This window comes from Ptychodera flava, unplaced genomic scaffold (assembly GCF_041260155.1).
Source record: "Ptychodera flava strain L36383 unplaced genomic scaffold, AS_Pfla_20210202 Scaffold_33__1_contigs__length_2856901_pilon, whole genome shotgun sequence".
Lineage (NCBI taxonomy): Eukaryota > Metazoa > Hemichordata > Enteropneusta > Ptychoderidae > Ptychodera > Ptychodera flava.
Window position 1 is genome coordinate 2,641,568 of NW_027248355.1, and position 25,698 is coordinate 2,667,265.

The window sequence follows — 25,698 nt, forward strand, 5'->3', positions numbered from 1 at the left end:
GAGTAAACTTTTAGTATTTTGTAAGAACTTAAGCTTTACAACGACTAATATTTAATATTGAAAGTAATTCTTCATTTTACATTAGTAAGTTGTAAATACTCAAAAAAAATTATTTCTGAAGGCTGAACATTTAACACATGTCGAGATTTTATTTTGTTTTTTGAAGAGTAAACTTTTCATAGCTATATTAATGATTGTGTGATTTAATCAGAGCACATTCCTAATACCTTGAAAATATTCATTTTAAAGAAAAAAAGTTAATTTTCAAAAGCCAACTGTATTTTTTCAAGACTAAAATTTCAATATTTAGCACGCATCTTTCACTTTCTGAAATAAATTTTTTAATATTCTGAAGAAATCTGTTGGTTTCGAGACAAATATATATTTGGAAGTCTTTTGTTTTCAAAAAAGAAATGTTTTACTTTCTCAAGGGATTGTTTAATTTTCTGAAAGGAACAATATATTTTCCTAAGTGAATTTTTTTCTTTTTACACAAGTGAATTTTAATTTTCTAGAGTCGCACAACTCCTGTGAGGGCGCCTTTTCTCTTGTACTGACCAACTCTTTTTGGGAGGGCGCAGTTTCAGTTTTCAACGTGCAAACTTTCTTTTGAGATGACAAAATATATTTCGAGACAGCAAAATACTTTTTTCTTCGCGGCGGAAGTGAAGTTATCCCACAATTCCCATATAAGAGAACGTTGTAGGAGTACACAAACTCAAACAAACAGATAAGATGTGTGCTGCACTGAGCAGGTTCCAGTTCACCGAGTGGAGGGATCGTATTACCTGGCATGTAAAGCGGAAAACCCGTCCCGTGACGAGACGATCGGGACCCCTTTTGCGGACCCCCAGTTTATGATTCATGGGCTATATGTGCGAGGGACAATAATGGGGTCACCATCTCATCAGCAGCTTTCATCATCCCACCATTCTATAAATTCTTCAGATTCTGATATGGATACTGATGACGGGGCGGTGTATTGTGACGACGAAGAGGGTTTGATACGATCTTTTTTCTTTAGAGGATTCATGTATGACGAAATCCTGCTTTTCTTAAGGAAGTACCATAATATTCATATGAGTAAACGAACACTGAATCGTCGTATTAACTTGTATGGTTTGAAAAGAAGACGCATAGAGTACGACATCGATACGGTTAGAGACAAAATTAAGGAAATGCTGGATGGGCCCGGGTGCATAGGCGGATATCGGACAGTATGGCACAGTCTCAAAATGGAAGGTATGAGTGTACCAAGAATTGTTTTTCAACAATTATTGAAAGAATTGGACCCGGAGGGTAGTTCTTTGAGAAGAGCACATCGACTCAAGCAGAGGTTATACTTGAATCCTGGACCAAATTTTGCATGGCATGTTGACGGTTATGATAAACTGAAACCGTTTGGATTCCCCATACATGGAGCCATCGATGGATACAGTAGGAAGATATTGTGGCTTTATGTAACAAAGTCAAATAATCTCCCAGATAACATTGCATCATATTATCTTGAAGCAGTGAACAGATTTGATGGATGTCCCATTGAGCTAAACTCTGATCTTGGTACAGAGAATGGCACTATTGCTGCAATACAGGCATTTTTCAGGAATGACAGTGATGCACATAGATATGTAGCATCTCAGCGGAATCAGAGAATTGAAGCTTGGTGGTCTTTCCTGAGAAAAAATCGCTCTACGTGGTGGATTAATTTCTTCAAGGATATTGAAGCACAAGGCATTTTTGATTCGACTAGTGTTTTGCAGAAGGAATGCCTGTGGTTTTGTTTTGCGTGTTTACTACAGAACGACCTTGATCATGTTCGTGCACGTGAACATTGGAACACTCATTACATCAGGCAGTCAAGACACGATACAGTTCCAGGCAGACCAGACTCACTGTATTATCTCCCAGAACTGCATGGAGGTGTAGACAACTTAATCCAGCCAGTTGCACAGGATGAAGTGAATTATGTATATCATGAGCTCATTGATAGAGACAGTGATAATGACTATCAACAATATTTCCAGTATGTTTTGCAAACATGTGCTATAAGCAAACCACACAACTGGAGAGATGCACTACAACTATATGAAGGGTTAATACAGGTGGCAGAAGAATAAATCAGTATTCAACATTTTATGAATTCAGAAATTTCAATTCACAATGTGTACGATATCTTTTCACTCTCTTTTATGTGAGCCACTAGCCATATTGGAATGGTATGGTTAATCCAAGTCCAATACCAAAATCCCATCTCTGGACAGACATTTAGCAAATATACAATCTTTTATCCTTGTGTGTACATTGGCAACATAGCATGTACCACCTCTGTGAAATATTGACATACTGAAATGAAATAAATATATTTGTTAGTCTGAAACACTACAAATGACCACTCATACAGTTCTTTATGTGCCAGTAAGTTATTGGCTGTATAAAGTGAGGGTTTTTTGCAAGTGTCTGTGCGTGTATATGTGTGTGTATATGTATGTGTGTGTATATGAGTGTGCATGTATGTATGTACATGTGTATGTGTATATGTGTTTTGGTGGTATGTATGTGTGTGTATATGTGTACATGTATATGTATGTATTTATGTATGTATGTATATGTGTGTATGAATGTATGTGTGTGTATGTATATGTATTTATGTACATGTATTTGTATGTTGCATGTGTGTATATGTGTGTGTATATGTGTGTATGTATATATGTATTTATATGTGTATGTGTTTGTATGTATTAATGTGTATGTGTATGTATATGTATGTATATGTATGTGTGTATATGTATGTATGTATTTATGTATTTCAATTTTTTCATCTAGAGAGGGGTATCAGGGGATTCACCTCTTGACATTTTGGCACCTCAGCATTTTGTCAATGGTTGACAGAACATGAAAACTGAGTGGAATCCCCTCATCTTTTAAACGGGACAACCCCCCTGTTGATGCCATCCTGGATGATATTATCATGTTATTGTGTGTGTATATGTACCATAATGTATATATGTGTAGATGAAGTGTTATGTGTTTGGTACTTGCAAAGAAGTCTTTATTCATGATTGTCTTAATCTCTGTGACATTGCCACAGCAGGGTGCCTCACATTAAGGCTATTTTCATGACCCCTACATGGCCTTATATCCTTATACTTTTGTTGATATGAATAATGTATCCATCAGTTTGGTTAAAAAAATCAACTTTATTTGCAGCTGCAGTCAATGAATTTATGTACTGAATAACCATAGCGACTCCATTTCTAGCAATATTTTGCATGTTTCTTGTACTAAAATGTTGAATTTTGACAACCCAATGCCAACAAAAGTACAAGGATGAAAGGTCATATAGAGGTCATGAAAATTATAACACACTTGGTCTGTTAACTGTGCTATACCTGGTTGAATGAGGTTATGTATGATGCCTAATTTATGTGCTGATACTCACAACAAGTATGTTATCAGTCAACAGTTTGCAAACAATAACCTGACTGGGTAACAGTTCCCATAGTTGATGTTTATATACAGCTGTATATTGGTTTAATACTTGAATAGGTTTGTGTGTTTGAACGGTGTCTGTGGGGACTACAAATCAAGCAGTAAGATGTATTGAAAGCATCAGCCTTCTAAGCAAATAAAACATTCACTGGTGACATAATCAGGTTTGCAACAAGCAGGGTAAATTTAGGAACAAATTTGCCTAGTGACCAATTCTAGCAATTAACCAATATCAGCTGTATGGTAACATCAAATTACTAGTACAGCTGTAACAAAGTTTATATCCATAATAAAAATGCACACATGCATAGATATTATTACCTATCTACACACTGTTACACACATACAAGCTCACATAACTATATGCATATATTACACACATACATCCACACTCCAAACTGCGGCAGTGCTTTCACTGTCATTCTCACTGACATGGCAGTGAAAGTGCCTGCTTAGAGTATGACATACATCATGACTACATACATCATTCAACACATCCATCAGTCCACACATACGACAGCCATACAAGTCTTTGAGGCTGTATAGTTCTTAAAAAAAGGCATACAAAATATTGAAATCAAAAACATTTAATGCGGAGAGATGACAGTATACAATGCAACTTCAGTGAGACATCACTGTTAAAACTCACATAAAACTCTTAAACACAAGCTACAATTCCCATTGCCAAAGTACATTGACAAGTAAACTGGATCCATTTGTCAATTATCAATGTATGCAACGTCATTGCCATTAGTGAATCTAATAACACTTTTTATGACAATATTGATGATACCATTCTTTTTTGTGTTATATTTCCCTTTAACAACAGTACATTAATTTAAAACAATGTTATCACCCTCACACTGAACAATAGGTTGTTGTTTTCAAAGGTCAAACCAAATTGTCTAGACATCGTCTGGCACATAGCCGAAAACAAACAGGTGTCAACTGTGTTCTCTGGGTATTGTCAGGACAACTGTTTTTTTTTCTCAGTGGGGGTGGACGGTGGCGAGTATGTGCAGCCATGATACCTGGTCAGACAATAATCCCCTGTGTGGACACATTTGTATTGTCAGCACTGTATATAGACTGAAAGATTCCGTCGCGTGCGGGCGCTCAGGCGCACTGCGACCTACGACCCACTTTTAAGGGTCGTAGGTCGCAGTGCGCCGGAGCGCCCGCACGCGACGGAATCTTTCAGTCTACACTGTATAAACCATTTTGTATTTTGGTCAGACATTGGTGGTAATAATTCTACAAAATCAGTAAACATGTAGAACTGGCCATGGTACTAAGCAACAAATGTAAACTTATTGAAAAGTTAAAAAATAGAGTCAATAGCCACTGTAGCACTACTAATGATTTTTCAAGTAATTATGTAGGAAAAGTAGTAGAAAAAAGCATTTTCAAATAAGCCATTGATATGCTTTATATTGGAAGCAGTCAAATTATGAAGACATGTATTAAAACATACAAACTGAACTTCTTATGAACATTTTTTCTACTACACTAATATGAAAATTTAACTATTTTAGTAACACATTTAGGACCAAAAAAATTGACCATAACTTTTTTTCAATTTGACAAATAACCTCATTCTTGCATCATGTCATCTTGTATGAAATATATTGATGATCTCAACAAAAGTAATATTTCAAAGACTCCTTCTGTTGATCCATGTTTTTGACTGATTTACTCACACTGGAAAACTTCAATTACAATGCCCAGACTGATCCATTTACTTTACCTTGGTTACTAAATTCCTTACTTGGTAAATTCTATCCACTGGACACAACAAAACAGGCATTTAGATGGTAGCTTATCCATGCTATCACCATGATAATTCAAAATTAAACAAAGTACCAGATTGTAAAACACTATAATTTTATGACTCTTAAATTTCAATTTTGATGATAACCTGTGATTCGTACCACTCCTTTTCAACTGCTAGTACAGTATACTGAAACAGGCTTACATTTTGCCGTCTTATAATGGATTAGAAACCAACATTTATACTTAAACAATTGACCTTTAATTGGCTAAAAATCTTTTCAAAGAGTTTTGCACACAGGTTAAATATTCCTTTGCACACTTTTCAACTGTTTAAGGAGTAATAATCACATAGTTTTTGCAATGCATATTTGTGTGTACCAACTGACTGCCTCAGTGTGATACAAACCTGTACATGCAATACCTGTCCTTTTCACAACCATGGATTATTGCTGCAAAAAAGACTTGTTAGATCAGAATAAATTGGTTTACAACAAAACATTTTAATATATCAATGTTTATAATTATTATTATAGGACTACCTTTACTTTTGCTGAATTGTTCACCTGTCCTTTGTGAATCATAATAAGAATTCCATAGACAACTCTCTGATGGTCATATTGCATGATTATTTGAAAAAATTTACAATATGAATAGGTACAATGATCACTCAATCCCACATTCACATATGTCCATTCTTCTCTACTTCAAGAGTTACCAATCCTTTGTAAGTTTGCAGTTACCATACAACCCTGTTTACACCATACTCATCATGCATATCCAAAACCCTTGGAATTGGTTATGGCAAAAGCCATTGCATGTTTAAATTCATCATATGTTTGTGTATCACTGGAAGGTGGAGCACACCACCACAAGTGTTGGCTTTTGGGAATTTACATTGACCTTCACTGCCATGAAGGAAGGCAATTCTTGGACTCAGTCCATGAATGAGCTCTGTACAACCTGTTGCAAACATTAATACCTCTGCTAGTGTTAAGTTGTTGATTTCTTAATCTTGGACGTCTTGTAAGAAATCTGCCCAGTGTGACAAGATAAGGCTCTCAGCATTAAACAGATTGGATCCTTCCACACTGCGTGTTACATCAGATAAAAACATATCAGTAGTCAGTGGAGCAGGCTCACAGAAGACAGGCTTGAAGCTTGTGGGGTATTGCTTCATAGCCTCCAGTACACCAAGTGTAGACAATCCATCAGTAAACTGGTTAAGGGCTTCTCTGTTTCTGCCATACAGGTACCATTTCACTGTTGACCCAATAACTGCTGCCTTGTCAATTTCAGTACGCATGATTCTCCATGTACCAGCAATTTCAGTGATATTTTCTAACTTTTCAGTCAGCACTTGGTTGGCTTCATCAATAGGTGCATTTTGCAACGCAGTAAGGTCAGCTTTCACTGGGTTATTCTGAGGGAGATCATCAATAGTAGGCTTGATTGAGTCACACCCTTGCACAATAGCTTGATAGAAATGGTCTGCAAAGCAGTGAGGAGCAGGACCTCCATGGACTAGAGACATGGCAATTAGCTGACCTGCCATGTAATACTCATTTTCATCTATGCATCTACTAACACATGACATGTACTTCTGATTGAGTTCACCATCAAGAGCTCACTATTGGTGATGTACTTCATAGTTAATGTTAAGAGCTCCCTCATAGGGCCTCCTGCATCCACAGCTCCTTCTGACGAGCCATCATCATCTGTGAATTTCACAGAAATCTTATTCTTTGGATGGAATGACTTGCGTTTGAGGCCTCTCTTGACACCATCAAACAGATGATTTCTGGAAATATTGAATAGTGATGTCTTGCTACGATCAATCTGTTCAGCAAGGTTGGCCAAAATCTCTGCAAGTGGTATACTAGTGGTGAAATTTGTAGGCACTTGCTGTATATCTTCACCAGAATCTGATATGTATACAATGTCATTTTCATCAGTAAATAGAGTTGCATACACTTCATCAGTCTCCAATCTCATTTTCTTAGTTGTCCCCTGATCTTCAATCCCTTTTGATGTTGTGGCCATAGGTGCTGCCGTTGTGCATGCATGCTTCCCAGGAGTGTTCTCATTTCCAACATCATGAAGTTCTTCTTTGTTGACTTTTCTATTTTTCCTCTCTTTTTTGTGCAATCTTGCATTTGCTGTCTGTATGTCTGGACAACTGTGGTCATCAATTACCTCACAGTTATAGCTGTCTTCTTGGTTTGACAGTGGGTCATAGATATATTAAATCACGTTCGGGACAAAGGTAAAGCCTTATTCTTTTATAATCAACGCCTAGTTCATCTTTTTATCGAGATAACGAAAAAAATCTTTCTACTCTGATCCTGGGATGAAAAGAGCTTGAGATCCATTTTCATACTAAAGAATTTAATTTCGTTGTTCATCGATTAAATTCTTATTGAATGACTTCCAGTTTTGAAGTCCTGTCTATAACACTTGCACAAGTTGCATTTGTTTGGTCCTAGTGGATGGGTAGGCGTTTTCCCCAGTGTGGCTTCAGCTGTTGTAACTTCTCATCAAAATACATGAAACCTATTGTGATTTGAACATCTTCTTCATTCCTTGTTTTTCTCAATCCTTTCTTTCTGCTCCCTTTTGGTGTGAATTTATGAACTGAAGTCTTTTCTTCTTTAAATGCACTGAATGACTTTACTCGACCAAACATCTTTTCTGCATATGTTGAAACTGAAAATTAACACAATAAAATGAAACTATAATAACCAGATGTGAATTTAATGCTGCCATGTTTATCCTATGGAACAAGATCAGTGCTAGCCCTGCGTACAGGTCTGTGTGTTCCCGGCGTTATACGGCCTCCATCACAGCCCTGCAACAGTCTATGGAGATAACTGGGGTCTCTGCGGTCAAGATCTGGACCGCAACAAAAAATGGTCTTTTGGGCTGAAATTCTGCTCTATCGGAGCAAACTCCTTTCCCTGCCTACCTTTACCTCCTAACAGACCCCAGAAAAGATGCAATTAACTTCTCTCAACGTCTAAAACCGCTTGTTTTCTGAAACAAAAAGTTCTCGACAAGTTGTTTACCTATGGAGATCGCCATTTTGAATCTCACTGCAAGAACCCAGTTACATGTAGCTGCAAAAACATTTCTGGAAGCTGCCATTACCAACTTCTGGTAATGGCAGCTCCCAGAAACACAGATGCCCCACGCTCAATGTTTATGGAACGCGATCGACGTGTTTGAACAAATTGTAAACCCCATAAACGACAAGGTTATATGTAGTATAGTGTTTAGCCTTCAGAAGTAATAAATCAGTACTACCAAATGCAGTAAATATGTAGCATTTCGCATCAACATGCCTAGTCTAGTGGGATGCTTTATTTTATACTCCCCAGGGCCATCGGCATTGTAGCTACTGGTGAGCGAAGTCGCAAAAACCAAAAATCACTGACCGCCTCACCGTAGCGCTACTGCAGCACTTACAGGCAAGCCTTGCCACTTCGAGGCCTGGTATGCATGTTTTTTTACACGCACTAAACGTTTCATGTCATTAACAGGAAGGAACCTAATGACTGGATTGTTTGTACAGGATAAACAACAGAAAACTGACACTGAAATATGTCTGACATGTAAGCCTTGAGACAGATTACTATCACCAGTCTGGGGTGCAAATTAATGTCTTTACGACCAGATAAAGGTATACAGTCACCTGTAATCTAAATATGCCAATATATATGGTCAAAGGGGCTTTCCTTGGTATTCAAAATTCCCATGTGAGGGCGTTGTTTTTAGAAAGCGGCCACCCGCTTAAATGGTAACTGTGGAAAAATTGGAACAGGTGACAGTATACCTTTAAGTTCCTTCCTGTTAATGATATGGACACGTTTAGTGTGTGTAAAAAAAACATGCATACCAGGCATCGAAGTGGCAAGGCTTGCCTGTAAGCGTTGTATTTTGCAGCTACAGTTACATTGTACATGTATCTCCATCATAGACCGTTGCAGGGCTGTAGTGCATGGTGGAGCCCGTATACGGAGACCGTGTAAACTGTAACGCCGGGAACATGCAGACCTGTACGCAGGGCCGGCTAGATCAAATATGTAATTGGCAGGAAGGAAACTGCAGTAAATCTGGAATAAATTCAAATCTTACAGATTTTACAAATCAGAATACGTGACTTACCGGCAGTAACTTTTCCATCATCACCGACATCAGCTCCTTTTCCGGTGGCAGTGGAGTTGGTATTACTACTGGTATTGCTGTATACCACCTCAAGTCGACCTTGAACACCATGAACCCATCCACTTTTTGGTGGGTAAATAACACCACCCACGCACCTGAGACCACGAATTTTGGTACATCCATCGACCACAGTTTGGTACCTTAGACCGCATGCACCAGAAAACTGAGCTTGGACAGTAGTGAGCAGGACGGTGTCATCCTGCTCGAGTGGCAACTCAATGTTTTGACCAGTTTTTGAGTCCGTAACAACGATGAAGTCTGGCATGGTTGTCTCAGAGACACTGGCTCATCAATGCCCGCCACTTTCGGAGGTAAAGTTTGATGTTGCATTGTGGGATACTCTAAGTTCCGCCGCCGTTAAAATAAAGTTTTGCACTTGTCGAAAATATAATTTACTCTCCCAAAAATGTTTTTGTGTCGCGCTTGAAAGAGTTTGCAGTGCAATAAGAAATATTGCGCCCTCACACAATTAATATTGCTCCGTGAAACTAAATTGCGCCCTCAAGAAAAGTAATTGTGACTGCTTTGTTCTTTCGTTTCCTTTCGTTTTCATATTTTTACAGAGCGTTCATACTTAAATCATACTCAAATGTAGAAACTATTCCCTACAGGAATTTATTTGGTTGTCTTCAATAAATAAGTAGGCTCCATTAAAAACATAAAACTTATTTTCAATGTATTTCAATTTGCCCCGAGAAAATCTAAATCGCTAGGAAAATAAAACTTTTCTTTAAAGAATTTAAGTTTGCTGCTCAGAACATAATGTTACGTGCAGAGAAAACGAACAAAAGGGTGAACTCAGCAGTTAACGTTTAAACAAAATTTATTACGAAAATAAAACTAATTGCTAAGTTAGGGATAGAATACAAGCTTTAAAGTGTACAGACTACTTATCTCAGCTGGGACGGCAAAGCTCCAGTCTCAGAGTTGTAACAGTCAGTCGGATGAATGAACAGTCCTTTGGCTTGCAGGCTTGAAGCTGTACAAAGTCCACAGTATAAATCCAGCGTTGACAGTGAAGGTCTTGAAAAGTCTTGAGAATGACTACTGCTGGAGTTTAGTAACACACAAGAGACACGATCCCAAAAGTCTGACTGGAAGCTGTGCACGTCCCTTTTATAAAGGCATATAAGAACAATCTAGAACTTTTATTGACATGCTAATTACTGTTCTAAAATTATCTCCCTTACACAACTAATCAACTTTCCAGAACATTCCAAACATGACTAATTGAATTCAAGGTTGTGAGGTCATCAAGGGCAGTGACCTTGAGAATGTTCTAGACTAATTGAACTCAGGTCATGATGAGTGTGGGGGAAATGACCTACATAACACACCCCCTCTTCAAAAAAGAAAATTTTTCAATGAAAAATCTTTCTTTTACAAATGTAATCTTAAAAGTGTGAACAACAATAAGTTCTAAATACGAGAGAGACAGTCTGCAATTAAATTGTCTCTGCCTTTGATATGTCTAAGTCAAGATTAAACTCCTGTAACATTAAACTCCATCTTAGCAATCTCTGATTTTTGCCTTTGAATTTCTGCAGAAAAACAAGAGGGTTGTGATCAATATAAACCACTATTGGCTGATTTGAAGAAGTAACATAAACTTCAAAATGCTGTAAAGCTAATATCAAAGATAAACACTCTTTTTCAATTGTAGAGTAGTTTCTCTGGGATTTGTTAAATTTGCGTGAAAAATAGCAAACAGGATGATCTATACCATGACTATCCTCTTGCAATAAAACAGCACCAGCAGCCGTATCACTAGCATCTACAGCTAATTTGAATGGCAAAGTGAAATCTGGTGCAGACAACACTGGGGCACTTTGCAGTATGGCTTTAAGTGTATCAAATGCCTGTTGGCATTGCTCTGACCAAACAAACTTTACTTTCTTTTTAAGTAAGTTAGTCAAAGGCTCAGTAATTGTGGAGAAATTTGGACAGAATTTTCTGTAGTAACCAGCCATACCGAGAAAGCGCATCAGTTGTCGTTTGCAGTTTGGTATGGGAAAACTTGAAATGGCACTGATTTTGGCATCAACAGGTTTTACCTCACCCTGTCCTACAGTATGTCCGAGGTAAGTTACCCTTGCCCAACCAAACTCAGATTTGGCAAGGTTGACAGTCAACATTGCTTTGCTCAGTCTCTCAAAGAACTTCCGCATGAGCTTGATGTGTTCCTCCCAGGTGTCACTATACAGGATGACGTCGTCAACGTAAGCTGCACACCCGTCTAGCCCGGATATGACGTCGTTGATCATCCGTTGGAACGTTGCCGGAGAGTTCTTCATTCCGAATGGCATCACCTTGTACTGGAACAATCTGTCTGGTGTAACAAAGGCGGATATTTCACGAGCACGATCCGTCAGAGGGACTTGCCAAAATCCCTTCAGTAGGTCAAATTTCGTCACATACTTGGCTTTTCCCACTCGGTCGATGCAGTCATCAATCCTCGGGATTGGGAAAGTGTCTGTCTTTGTTAAAGTGTTGACCTTCCTAAAGTCCGTGCACATACGATAACTGTGGTCTGATTTGGGAACAAGTATGCACGGCGAACTCCAGTTACTTTTACTGGGTTCAATAAAGTCATTGTCCAGCAGGTATTTGACTTCTTCCTGGAGATATTTCACTTTTGTTGGATTCAGTCTGTATGGATGTTGTTTTACAGGCTTACTGTCCCCAACATCAACGTCGTGATAGATGACGTTTGTCCTCGTTGGAACATCTTGAAACAGGTGTTTATATTCATGGAGCAGTTCTTTCACCTGTTGTTGTTGTTCTGGCTGGAGGTGTGCCAACTTTGTAGACTCCAGCTTCTCCAGGATTTCTGAGTTCTGAAGCTTGACCGAGCCCAGCTTTGAGTTTAGAGTATTTTCACTCAAGTCAGTTTCAGTATCACTATCTTCATAATGGTTTGAACTGACTGCACTGACAGGCTGAGTTATAGTAGGATTATCCCTATCCAAATATGGCTTAAGCATATTTATGTGACATAGCTGTTTTTGTTTTCGCCTGTCAGGTGTTATTATGATGTAATTTAAATCACTCAATTTCTTATCAATTAGGTATGGCCCAAAGTAACGAGCATGGAGTGGTTTGCCAGGAATCGGAAGTAGAACAAGAACTTTTTGACCTGGTTCAAACTTCCGTTTTGAGGTGTTTTTATCATATTTGGTTTTCATTGACTGCTGAGATGACTCAAGATTTTCTCTGGCTAATTCACATGCTTTAGAGAGCTTCGTACGAAAATCTGACACATATTGCAAAATATTCAGACAATCATCATCGTCTGATAGGAATTTCTCTTTAACTAGCTTAAGTGGGCCACGGACTGTATGTCCAAATACAAGCTCAAATGGGCTAAAACCAAGAGACTCTTGAATTGACTCTCTAACAGCAAAGAGCAGAAAATGAATTCCTTCATCCCACTGCTTCTCTGTGTCAAAACAGTAGGTCCTAATCATGTTTTTCAAAGTTTGATGAAATCGCTCAAGAGCACCCTGACTTTCTGGATGATAGGCGGATGACCTATACTGTTTAATGCCTAGCTGATCCATTACTTGTTGAAAAATACCAGACATAAAGTTGGAGCCTTGATCGGACTGGACACATTTAGGGAGGCCAAATAAAGTGAAAAATTTGACTAAAGCTCTCACTATAGTCTTTGTCTTTATATTTCTCAGTGGTATGGCTTCGGGGAACCGAGTTGATGTACACATTATTGTCAGCATGTACTCATTTCCTGATCTTGTTTTTGGTAGGGGCCCAACACAGTCTATTAGTATCCTACTAAATGGTTCTTGAAATGCAGGAATTGGCTGTAAAGGGGCCTTTGGAATGGTCTGATTTGGCTTTCCTACCATTTGACATGTGTGACAAGTTTTACAGAAATGTGCTACATCCTGCCTGAGATTAGGCCAATAAAAGTGACTGAGAATTTTATGATAAGTTTTCCTGACTCCTAAGTGACCAGCCCAGGGCGTTTCATGGGCCAGGCGCATATTTCAGCACGGTAGGGCTTTGGAACCACAATTTGATGTTTTATAGCCCAATCGTCATCAACCAAAACATCTGGAGGTCTCCATTTACGCATGAGAATACCAGATTTTGTATAATAGGAAACAGAGCTATCTGAAGTTTTACCTTCATCATCTACCCTGTCAAACAAAGACAAAATATCTGGGTCTTTGTGTTGTTCTGCAATGAGATTTGATCTAGAAAATGTCTGACTTTGGTCAGCAGAAGTTTTACTGGAAGTTTCAAATCCACGAGGGATAACGGAATGATCCGTGTCAAACACCTGACTGAGAAAGGTGTCATTTAAGTCAACATCTGTGACATTATTTTGAGAGTATTTTGATTCTCAGAAGTTTTCTTTGACATGGCTCGAGTAATAGCACATGAAGGAAATAAATCGGGTATCTCTTGTTCAATTGGCTCTGGATCCTGATCTAAACTAGGATTATCAGTCACAAGTGGATTAGTAATGACCTTGTCCCCAGCAAGGTCGTTTCCGAGAAGAAGGTGAATCCCTTCAAAAGGCAAAAAAAGGCCTAATACCTAAAGCACAGGTCCAGAAACAAAGTCCGAAGACAAATAGACATTATGGAGAGGAACAGGAATGTAGTCATTACAATCTACCCCCTTAATAAGAACTTTAGAACCTGAAAATGACTTTTCAGAAAACGGCAGGGTATCTGCCAACAAAAGAGACTGGGACGCCCCGGTATCTCTTAGAATTTTGACAGGGGTAGCGGAAGAAAAATCACTAGAAAGTGATATAAAACCATCATGAATAAATGGTTCGAAAACACCCATAATGCTATCTTGAGAAGAATGGACCTTGACCTCATTAATTGGGGATAAGAGGAGTTTAACCTCAGAAAATATGTTGCACACATTATAAGACTCTAATTGAGATGATGAAGAAATAAAGCCGGTGGGCTTAGATCCACTTTGACCACATTTACCTTCATGTTTTCTTTTCAATTTGAAACAATCTGACATTAAATGGCCGTCTTTCTTGCAATAATTACAAGAAAGTGTACCGAACTGTTTGTCAGAAGGAGATTGAGACTTGGGATTTGATGATGTGGAAGTGTTACTTGAATTTTGTGAACTGTTGTCATTTGATTTCCTACTCTCCTTTGAAAAATTCTTGGATGAAAAGGAGGAGTTAAATTTACCTGCATTGTTTCTGTATGAAAAGGACTGGGATGGTTTGCTGAGAAATGAAGATTTGTGAGTCAATGAGTAATCATCGGCCAAACGTGCAGCAACCTCTAATGTATCTGCCTTTTGTTCATTGATAAACGTCTTGATGTCACTCCGAATGCACCTTTTAAATTCCTCAATCAAAACAAGTTGTCGTAATTTGTCATAATTCTGACTGACCTTTTCAGAAGAGCACCAACGATCAAACAGTTGTTCTTTCGTTCGAGCAAATTCAACGTAAGTTTGATCTTTCACCTTCTCACAATCCCTAAATTTCTGACGGTAAGCTTCAGGCACCAACTCATAACCCTTGAGAATTAATTCCTTCACAGAATCATAATTTGAAGCCTGCTCTACTGACAACTGATGTAAATTTCTCTGGCTTTACCCACCAAAGCACTCTGCAAAAGCATAGACCAGGACTCCTTAGGCCAATTCAGACTCTGAGCAATTTTCTCAAAATGAAGGAAATATTTATCAACATCCTTTTCTTGGAAAGGGGGGACTAACCTGAAATGCTTAGTGATGTCAAAACCGTGTGAAGGGAAGGATTTTCCTGACTGTCCAAGCTCTAAACGTTTCATTTCTAATCTTTCCTGCCTATCTTTCTCTCTCTGTCTTTCTTCCATTTCTAACTGCATTTGTATTTTTTCTTTTTCTATTTGTAATTCTAGTTTCTTGATCTCCAAATTTGTCTGCATTTCTAATTCTAATTTTCTGAGTTCAGAGGTAGACTCGGGCTCATAATCTTTCAGGGTGGATTCCTCAAATTGGCCTAAATCAACTAGATGTTTGGCAATACGGTACTGTATTTCCCTCTTGCGCATAGATCTTTTGACTTCTACTTTAAGGAAATTGGCCAGTGTTATGAGGTCGTCTTTTCTGAGGGAATCAAATGTGTCCTGATCAAGGTCATCCATTTCCTCTGGTTTAAATTCCGCCATGATTAAATTTCGCTGAGTTCACAGTATACAGTAGTTTTAAAAAGGCTGGCAAAATGTTGTCAAACGGCTCAAAATGTTCGTATCCCGGACAAGCCCCAATTTGTTACGTGCAGAGAAAACGAACAAAAGGGTGAACTCAGCAGTTAACGTTTAAACAAAATTTATTACGAAAATAAAACTAATTGCTAAGTTAGGGATAGAATACAAGCTTTAAAGTGTACAGACTACTTATCTCAGCTGGGACGGCAAAGCTCCAGTCTCAGAGTTGTAACAGTCAGTCGGATGAATGAACAGTCCTTTGGCTTGCAGGCTTGAAGCTGTACAAAGTCCACAGTATAAATCCAGCGTTGACAGTGAAGGTCTTGAAAAGTCTTGAGAATGACTACTGCTGGAGTTTAGTAACACACAAGAGACACGATCCCAAAAGTCTGACTGGAAGCTGTGCACGTCCCTTTTATAAAGGCATATAAGAACAATCTAGAACTTTTATTGACATGCTAATTACTGTTCTAAAATTATCTCCCTTACACAACTAATCAACTTTCCAGAACATTCCAAACATGACTAATTGAATTCAAGGTTGTGAGGTCATCAAGGGCAGTGACCTTGAGAATGTTCTAGACTAATTGAACTCAGGTCATGATGAGTGTGGGGGAAATGACCTACATAACAATAAATGTTATATCATCCATTTAAGAAATACAGTTCGTGCTCAGAAGAAAATTCTAAAAGAGTTATTAGTTGAGTCGGCACTCTTGAACAATTTTTATGTGTTTTAGTAATTAAAAATACTTTTGAGAAGTTGAAATTAAGCTCATTTGGTTAAAATTTAATTTTGTGTTTGTTAAAAGTTTTAAAAGAGTTTACACTAAAATATAGCTTCCCGTACAGAATTAAAAATTTGCTCTGAAGAAATAAAATCCGTTACAAATGTTAAAGATATATTTAAGTAAAAATTGAGTTTACATTTAAAGTAAAATGAAAGAAGGAAGGATTTACTTTAAGTATTAATCACTGTAAAGCATAAAATTCCTACAAAATATAAAAGTTTACTCACAAAAGAATACAAGTTATTTTTTTTAAGAATTAAAACTGCTTTACTTGAAAATAAAATTAGGCAAAGTATGTAGAGTTGTACCGCCAAAAGTTAGAGAGTCATGTATACCAAAATTAGAGTTGCGTCTACCAGAGTTAGTTTCGTTCCCGTAATAAGATTTGTACTCACTAAAATTAAAGTTGTATTGACAAAATTAGAAAGTTTAGTCCGTCAAAAATAGAGTTTTGTCCCTCATAACTACATTTGCATCCAACACAATTTAAGTTTGTTTAGGGGAAATAATATCTCATAAATATTACAGATATTGTCTTGAAAAATAAAAGTTCATATCACTCCGAAAAAGATAATTCTTGTTGCGTCTAGGGGCCACCGTAGATATACTCATGTGGGGGTTCATTTTAAAGCTCTTGGTGAAAGAAATTTTTCACCGGCTTAGTTTTTCGAAATTCGAAAATTTTTATTTTTCTCTATAGAGTTAACACAGGGATGGCGGCCATTTTGAATTTCTAATATCGGTAAAACTTGGATAATTTGTTTCTCTAGTACCAAAATTTGCATGGTGACCCCCTGTTTTGATTTTTGATTTTTGAAGAGAATGATTGAAAGATTCCTTGAGGAAAGTTAGAGCGAAAGTGTAAGTCTTTCACTTTCGAGGTGCATACTACCTTAAGAGAAGTGACAATACCTGGCAGTATGTAACATCTTTATATAAGAAATAATAGGTGTTATCTTTGAGGATTTTGAGCCGCTACTCTGTTTCTGTATCCCGATGACCTCTCGCTGACAATTCAACGAAGCCATCATTTTCATTTTTGATGTTCATTTTGATTTTCGTTTCGATTTCAAACATAGTGATTCACAGTCGCTCGTTTGCATGTTGAAATGTAATTCAATGCCAGTCTTCAACCCTATCACTTAGGCCTATCTGCCCATGTGATTGCCAGCATGTCGCTGACCTCAAAATTTTTATTGTTGATTTGGTGTTTATTTTGAAGGTTACGGAGATGATAACTTGTTCTGACTAGATGAAACCCTTCACTGCTGTCCTAGCAAGCTGCAGTAATGTAATAACAATCTAGCGTGGGATGTTAGAACTCGTAGGTTCGCAAATTATTTTTAACGGGAAGCCTTGAGCTCAGCGACGGCCATGTATTATATTCCCGGGAACTGGTGGGCGCTATAGCAAGCATCCCGGTACACAATGTAGACAACCTGGACAACCAAACCTTGCTTTGGGGAAACGTATAGCGCCCTCCTCACTCTATTAAACTCGTGTTAGCTCGTGGGCAAATTAAGCGGTAAAGCCACAGAAATGAGCGGGAACCCGCTACCATTACATACCTCGATTTGAGTGCAAATCATTGATTTGGATAGGAACACCCGGGGAGTTAGGGGGTGGCGTGAATGATATCCTGGCCGGTTTCCGTAGCTACCCGGTCGGGTTTACCGACAAACAGCTCTTCATCACGTTCATGTGTCTCTGCATCGGGATAGTACACAGCCATCCCAGTCCCGAGCTCAGCTATTCTCGATCATTTATATGTACGCGGATACAAACCACTTGTCATTGGTCCGAAGATATCATGTTACAATCTAAAGGTTAAGGGTCAAAGAATGAAAACGAAAATCATAATCCCAACGAAAACGAATTTGATTCGAAACTTGAAATCAAAATGAAAATAAAAGTCATTTTGAAAATGATGACAGACTTGAATGCGTAACAGAAGCTGATCTGTATAATTTATATCGAAAAAACGCCATAGAAAAGGATTCATTGCATGGGAAAATTGGATACGTTTCTTCATAAGCTCTGCAGTCTGAGCGACCCCAGGGTCGTGAAATAGAGGGTGTAAGGGACCGACCAATTTAATCTGGGTGGGTTTGTTGATTATTTTCATTTTCGTAGGGTAAAGTCCTGTGTCAGTCGTAGCTCACTGAAATCTGAGTTCTAATGTTGTATTAAATTTGAGGGACGGGCCAATTGTTCAGAAGGGGAGACAGAAGAAGGAAGCTGAGTGACAGTGATCGTTATCTGAAACGAAATATTCTGTTATGAAATAAGCAATAACCCCCGCCGCAGGAGGGTATAGGCCTACACGAGATTTTGGTACAATGCGCGACATATAGCACGAGCCGATAGGCGAGTGCTATATGGAGCGAATTGTACCAAAATCGAGTGTATACCCGACTGCGAAGGGGGTTATTGCTATTATTACCACTATATAGTAAAAAGAATTCAGGTTGACCTATTTACGCCCGGATCTTTTTTTCACCCCGTACTCCAAGCACATATCGTAAAGAGAACCTGTTTGGAGCCACAGATTCTCTTCTCATTCAGGAACACGGTGGTACAGAAATATGTTGAAAAAAATTCATTATTTTGATAAAAAAAGCGATTTTTCAAAATCTCTCGCAAAATCCCGTGTACCCTCGCTTACCCTAACAATTGACGGTGCCCCCGCGCGAGAAATTATAATAAAGGCAAATATAAACAAACACAATCGCATTTAATGAGGTACATTTTGGTATGTTTCTTGAGGATTATTCTGACATTCACCTGGTTTAATTTGTTTGCTTAAATTATCTCCGTGTTTGCGATTAATAATTATAATATCCCGTCTCCGGTGGGGGGCTCGCGACCGACTTTTTATTTTGTAAGTGCGCCCGACCGCTATACGTGACCCCCGTCGCTTACCCCTATGTCTATCGGAACAAATTCAGCATAAACGAAAAACGCTAATTTCAAGTATTTTTACGCGTATAATGCCCCAAAACATGTTACTTTACTCCAGCCATACCTTGTTTACTCCTACCGTCTTTAAAATTGTGAATGGGTTTGATTTAATGTGAATAAGCGGCATCAAACGAACACTCCGGACAAGCCGCGGAGTGCACCCCCCGACGATGTTTCGCCTGTGCAGACAAACATGAACCTGTGACCGAAACGGTATACGCTCGTAGAAGAGGCGTAGATTTAGATCAATAGATAGGAATATCATAGGAGCCATGAAATTTTAAAAATTATAACCTTTAAACAACATGAACTATTCAAAACTTCCAAGTTTTAAACGATATTTCGATTTCGCGCGCGTCGCCCAGTCCGTCGCCCAGACGTACAATAAGGTCAACGAACTCCTATGTATTTTTCAAGCCGATAAAAGGCGCGCCATATCTCCTGGCCTGGGAAAACTTGTTCATATCGCGCAAAGTGAGGAGTTTGTGAAAGGATGTTTGGATAATAATGTCAGAAAGATAAAGTTTTACAATGAGTAGGATGTAGTGTATTTCTTTTCAAGTATTGCTGTCAAATTGCAGTGATTAAACACATCCAGTACGGCCGGGGCTGACACGGGGATGGAGTGGTGAAGGTCGATCATCACACGAAAGGACGTGAAAATGTTCTTATGCGACGTAGTCCGTCCCTTGGTTTATTTTCAGTGCATGGAGCATAAGCTTATTATTTACGCGATTGGAAATGTGTGATTTACAAAATATCCGCTAAAAAGTAATGCGAGATAGTAGTAAGAAAACTTTACATGGTATGATCTATCAACGCCAACGCCGGTCTCTGGGGTAAATATTGTCGAGGCCGGGTGATCGTACTCAAACATCCCCGGGCTCTCGCTTTGTTCAAAGTTGTGACTTGGCATCAATGAATGACTTTCCTTCAGGATGTCTATAAAAGAAGTCCAAACTTACAAACTATCATTGGATGATATTTTAAAAATAAAGCCCTCCCATATCCCTCGGGTTGATTGTCTTCTCTAAAACTTGCGCCATGATTGGCCCTTTCCGAATTTTGTCTCAATTTTATACCACGTGGGGGGAAGTTCATCAACAACAAGGTCTGTGAGTGGTTCACAAATTGCAACTTTCATCTCACAAGATTGTCAATCAAACAGTGTGGCGTCCCATAACGTTTTGTCGCCGCACTCCAGGGTGAAAAAGAATCACTTTGCGAGCAGACAACAAACATCTAACGCCGCACATCGAGTCTTTTGCGAAAGACATTTTGATCGGTCGCGTGGTTTGGCCGCCATCTTGGATTTTGCTAAAATCGCAATTTAATCTCTTCTCCAGAACCAAAACACCGATTGAGCTGAAATTTTACTCATGTCATCCTTAGAGTGATCTCTTTCAAGTTTGCAAAAGACATTTGGATTGGTCACGTGATTTAGCCGCCATATTGGATTTTTTGAAAAATACCCATTTAGTCTTTAAAAATCCTCTTATCCAGAACCAAAACACCCATTGAGCTGAAATTTTACTCATGTCATCCTTAGGGTGATCTCTTTTAAGTTTGCGAAACACATTTTGATCGGTCGCGTGGTTTGGCCGCTATCTTAGATTTTGCAAAAATCGCAATTTAATCTTCAAAAATCTTCTTCTCAAGAACCAAAACACCCATTGAGCTGAAATTTTACTCATGTCAGCCTTAGGGTGATCTCTTTCAAGTTTGCGAAACACATTTTGATCGGTCGCGTGGTTTGGCCGCTATCTTAGATTTTGCAAAAGTCGCAATTTAATCTTCAAAAATCTTCTTCTCAAGAACCAAAACACCCATTGAGCTGAAATTTTACTCATGTCATCCTTAGTGTGATCTCTTTCAAGTTTGCGAAAGACATTTGGATCGGTCGCGTGGTTTGGCCGCCATCTTGGATTTTGCAAAAATCGCAATTTAATCTTCAAAAATCTTCTTCTCCAGAACCAAAACACCGATTGAGCTGAAATTTTACTCATGTCATCCTTAGAGTGATCTCTTTCAAGTTTGCAAAAAACATTTGGATCGGTCACGTGATTTGGCCGCCATATTGGATTTTTCGAAAAATACCCATTTAATCTTTAAAAATCTTCTTCTCCAGAACCAAAACACCGATTGAGCTGAAATTTTGCTCATGTCATCCTTAGAGTGATTTCTTTCAAGTTTACAAAATACATTTGGATCAGTTACGTGATTTGGCAGCCATATTGGATTTTCGAAAAATACCAATTTAAACTTCAGAAATCTTCTCCTCCAGAAGTAACTCACCAATTGCGCTGAAATTTTACTCATGTCATCCTTAGAGTGATCTCTTTCAAGTTTACAAAAACATTTGGATTGGTCACGTGATTTGGCCGCCATATTGGATTTTCGAAAAATACCAATTTAATCTTCAAAAATCTTCTTCTTCAGAACTAACACACAGATTGAGGTGATTTTTTACTCATGTCATCCTTAGCGTGATCTCTCTCAAGTTTGTAAACGCCATTGTGATCGGTCACGTGATTTGGCCGCCATCTTGGATTATGCAAAAATCGCAATATAATCTTTAAAAATCTTCTTCTCCAGAACCACTGCACGGATTGAACTGAAATTTTACTCTTATCATCTTAAGTATGATCTCTTTCACGTTTGGGAAAAACATTTTGATTGGTCACGTGGTTTGGCGGCCATCTTGGATTTTGCAAAAATTGCAATTTAATCTTTAAAAATCTTCTCCTCCAGAACCAACACACCGATTGAACTGAAAGTTAACAAATATCATCTTAAGTGTAATCTCTTTCAAGTTTGCAAAAGGCATTTCGATCAGTCACGTGGTTTGGCCGCCATCTTGGATTTTGCGTACAATATGCAATTGCCAGTGAAACATACAGTAACTATGAGATGATGTTCAAAATCCTTCTTTTCCTAGCTCAAATTTTGCACATAATATCATCAGTGCAAAAAGTTTAAACCATGTTATCCGCTTGGGCCCCGCCAATGCTGCTTGCAGCTTTAATTTTGAACTTCTTGGTCTACATAGTTACGACACCCTGGTTTGTTGCAGCCCAAACTTTGGTAAAGAATATCTGACATACCGTTACTGTGAGCATGGAGGTAGTAGGAGCTCCTATAACCTCCATGCTGTGAGGAAGTGTCAATTTATTAGTGTGTGAACCGGAATACTAGCTTCATTTTAAAGAGCGGTAGGATATATCACGTCTCGATTCCCGCAATATCAAGAAAAGTGCACGGTGCGCTGTCGCCTCAATGCAATAATTCGTCTACATCACACTCAATGTGCTGCTTCAGAGATGTATTTTATCATCGATCCCAACTTATTTCACCATGAGGTGAGTTACAGACCCACACTTTATCTGTGTATCAAAATTCGGTATTCTTTCTTTGAAACAAAGCGGACTGTTTCGGTTTTTTGCTAGGGTCTATGGTTTAGATGGGTACGTTCAAATGCAGCGAGTGGAAAATTTTCGAAAATGCTGGTTTAGGGGGCCATTTTACCACTGCTTTCTGTGCTAAAACAGTATTTTAGCATCGGTGGAATGAGCTCTCGTCCAATCAGAATGGCGCACGGTAGCATGATATAATATAATAGTTCGTTTACCGGTTCTATGATGCAGTGCGCGCTAGGGAATACAAAGTGTACATTATGTACAATGTTGCAGTTTACATCATGATCCATATTTTCGTAGCCGATGAATACAAAATACACGAGGTATTTTAGGCATTGCAAATTTGGGTAGTTTTTGTAAAAACAATCAATTGTACAACATAATATCAGCAGGTTTTTGTTGTTTTTTGGTGTGTATACGGTATTTGATACTAGCCACAGCACTGTGGGACGACCGGAAAAAGGTCTATTGTAAAATAAGATGGCAACTTTTGCAATATCTCGGAAAGTTGCTCGGGGTCTAGTTTGAATGCATGTTTATAGATACTGAAATCATCAGGTACTGGTAGAGAGACATGGTGAATAGATAAACTTCGATAAATTTGTACCTGTAATAAGTGATGGCAATGAAACAAAATTAAAATAAAATATTTAAACAAGAATATACGGACACATATATTTTAATAGTCAGAGAAACTGAGTATAAAAACCGACTGATAGTATTTACACACAATGCTGGTGTCAATCTTGAAAAACCTGCGTTAGACTAATTCACTTCAAACGCACAAGTTCAGCATACTCAATTTAAATAGAAACAGGGCGATGGAACAAACTCAACGTCCAGGTAGACTATATGATTTGTGTTCGGTGACTCGACTGGCCTGAAGATGAATTCCCTTTTGAACTTGTATGCCTTCAGTATCAATAACTTAGAGCCATGGCAAATCCATTATAACTACAACCACCTGTTTACCAAATCGATGTCGTCAGCAAATATGAATACTGGGGGACGGATAATTTGACCCTCAAACTTTTCCAAATATTTTCTGATCTACTACTTGTTTGGACTCATTTTGAAGCCCTCTGAATAAAAAACACTTTCACAGTCTCAGTTTCTTTGAATTTCTTTTTCATATAGTCACCACAAGGATCGCGGCCATTTTGAATTTCAAATACTGGTATCTTGGGTAATTTGTTTCTCTAGTACCAAAATTTGCACGGTGCCCCCTGATTTTATTCTTGATTTTGAAGGAGAACGGTTGGCATTCCTTGATGAGCAAATTTTGAGCAAAATGTTAAGTCTTTTACTCTCGAGGCGCATACTACCGTATATATTTACGCAACGAAGCATAGAGACTAGAGATAAACACGTGTGGAGTGTGAATCCTATTTCTTTTCTTAATGGCTTCCATTTCCCAATTTCGTTTCATTTCCCTATTGATTTCCCATCAGATCCCTACTGTAAGTAACCTACTCCTATCATGCCTATAGTGACCTGTGTGCACTGATATTCTTGTCCTCGCTTTTGGCCGCAAGTAATGAATACACATAGATTGCGAGGCGACCTTAACCTTGACTAACGCATATCAAAGAACGATTACAATGGTTTGTAGTCTAACTCCTGCTGCATCTCTACCGCTATCTCTGCTATTCTTACTTAAAAAGAGCGGTCCGGCCCTTTCCCCAAGCACAGACTGTAATCGCAGTCATTTCGAGCCAGCCGTTTCGTATGACGCTTTGCACTGCATGCTCTATTATATTTCGGTCCCCTTTCAGTCCGTGAGCACAGCGCATCCAGCTGCAGAATGCCCGGGGCTGTGAACGAAAGACAGTGAACAAAAGGACTGCTGTATGCAGATAAGGATAATTTTTCATTGTCCGCTTAACCATAGACCCTCGTTTTTTTCTCGAGTCTTCTCTGCCTGATATTTCTTTTAACATGAATTTGTAACTTGTTACTGGTTAAGATAACCTTGACTATATACTAATGTTGCCCTTTACACACGTCTATACCTGTTAACGTGACGGCCATAAAGAAAGCATGCAATACTGGAAGTGACAGAAAATGTACTCTCCATGTCGATTAGCTTACAACAAATAACACTCGCTTGAAGTGTAAACGTAAGTAAATTCTTAATCATTAAGTAGCAGAGGACTATAATTTACTTGTATTTGAGGATTGAAATGACGCTAAATCGATTGCGTTGATAAATTTAAGATGTCTTGACAGAAAATGGTGATTTTAAAATAACCTACAGTCACTGTTGAAACCGGAGAAATGTCTACGATTACACATACGAAACTGTTCGTTTCAATGTATACTTACATGTACTCATATATGACCGTTTAGTCACTCTACAACCTCTGGTAAAACAACGCTTCAATATCCTCATATATGGAATTGTATATTCCACAGATATCCTCTTTACAGCCAGAAAGAATGGGTACCCAAATTTGCATCACTCAAAAAGGCGACAGAGCCTCGTTCTGAATGTAAACAAGCAATATGGCTGAGTCAGGTCGCGTCGTGCGAGCAAGCTGGTCGTTCAAACGAGCTCGGACAGTCACATATCATATGTGATTATTTCATGCAAATTTGAACAGACTGCGAGGTAATGTACACTTTTTATGGTAATTTTGTTGTATCTAGCTATGATATCAATACATATTTATGTGACAACCGAATTCGTATGTGCCATGACGGAATTTTACCTCTTTGCTGTGTGCTATATTGTTAGAGTCGTGAGCCGAAACACACTGACGCAGGTCCGTGACAAAAATAATACTTGCTGTGTCAAACAACTTGACTTGTTGACCGTGCGCCTTTATAACATACCTACAGTGATAG

General features: G+C 38.5%; 1 protein-coding gene and 1 pseudogene across 2 annotated transcripts in view; both read right to left on the reverse strand.

Annotated features, from left to right (window-relative positions):
• The window catches only part of LOC139127559 (uncharacterized), a 46,008-nt gene extending 20,674 nt beyond the window's left edge, over positions 1-25,334 (reverse strand). Inside the window, exons 1-2 of one of the 2 annotated variants that reach the window (XM_070693462.1) lie at positions 25,177-25,334; positions 18,043-18,294 (exon numbers count right to left, since the gene is read on the reverse strand). The gene's annotated coding sequence lies outside the window, so the exon portion shown is untranslated. The remainder of the gene's footprint in view (positions 1-18,042; positions 18,295-25,176) is intronic. The other variant, XM_070693463.1, reaches the window with a different exon arrangement.
• LOC139127523 (G2/M phase-specific E3 ubiquitin-protein ligase-like) lies at positions 5,974-7,419 on the reverse strand (annotated as a pseudogene).
• Positions 25,335-25,698: the final 364 nt, after the last annotated feature.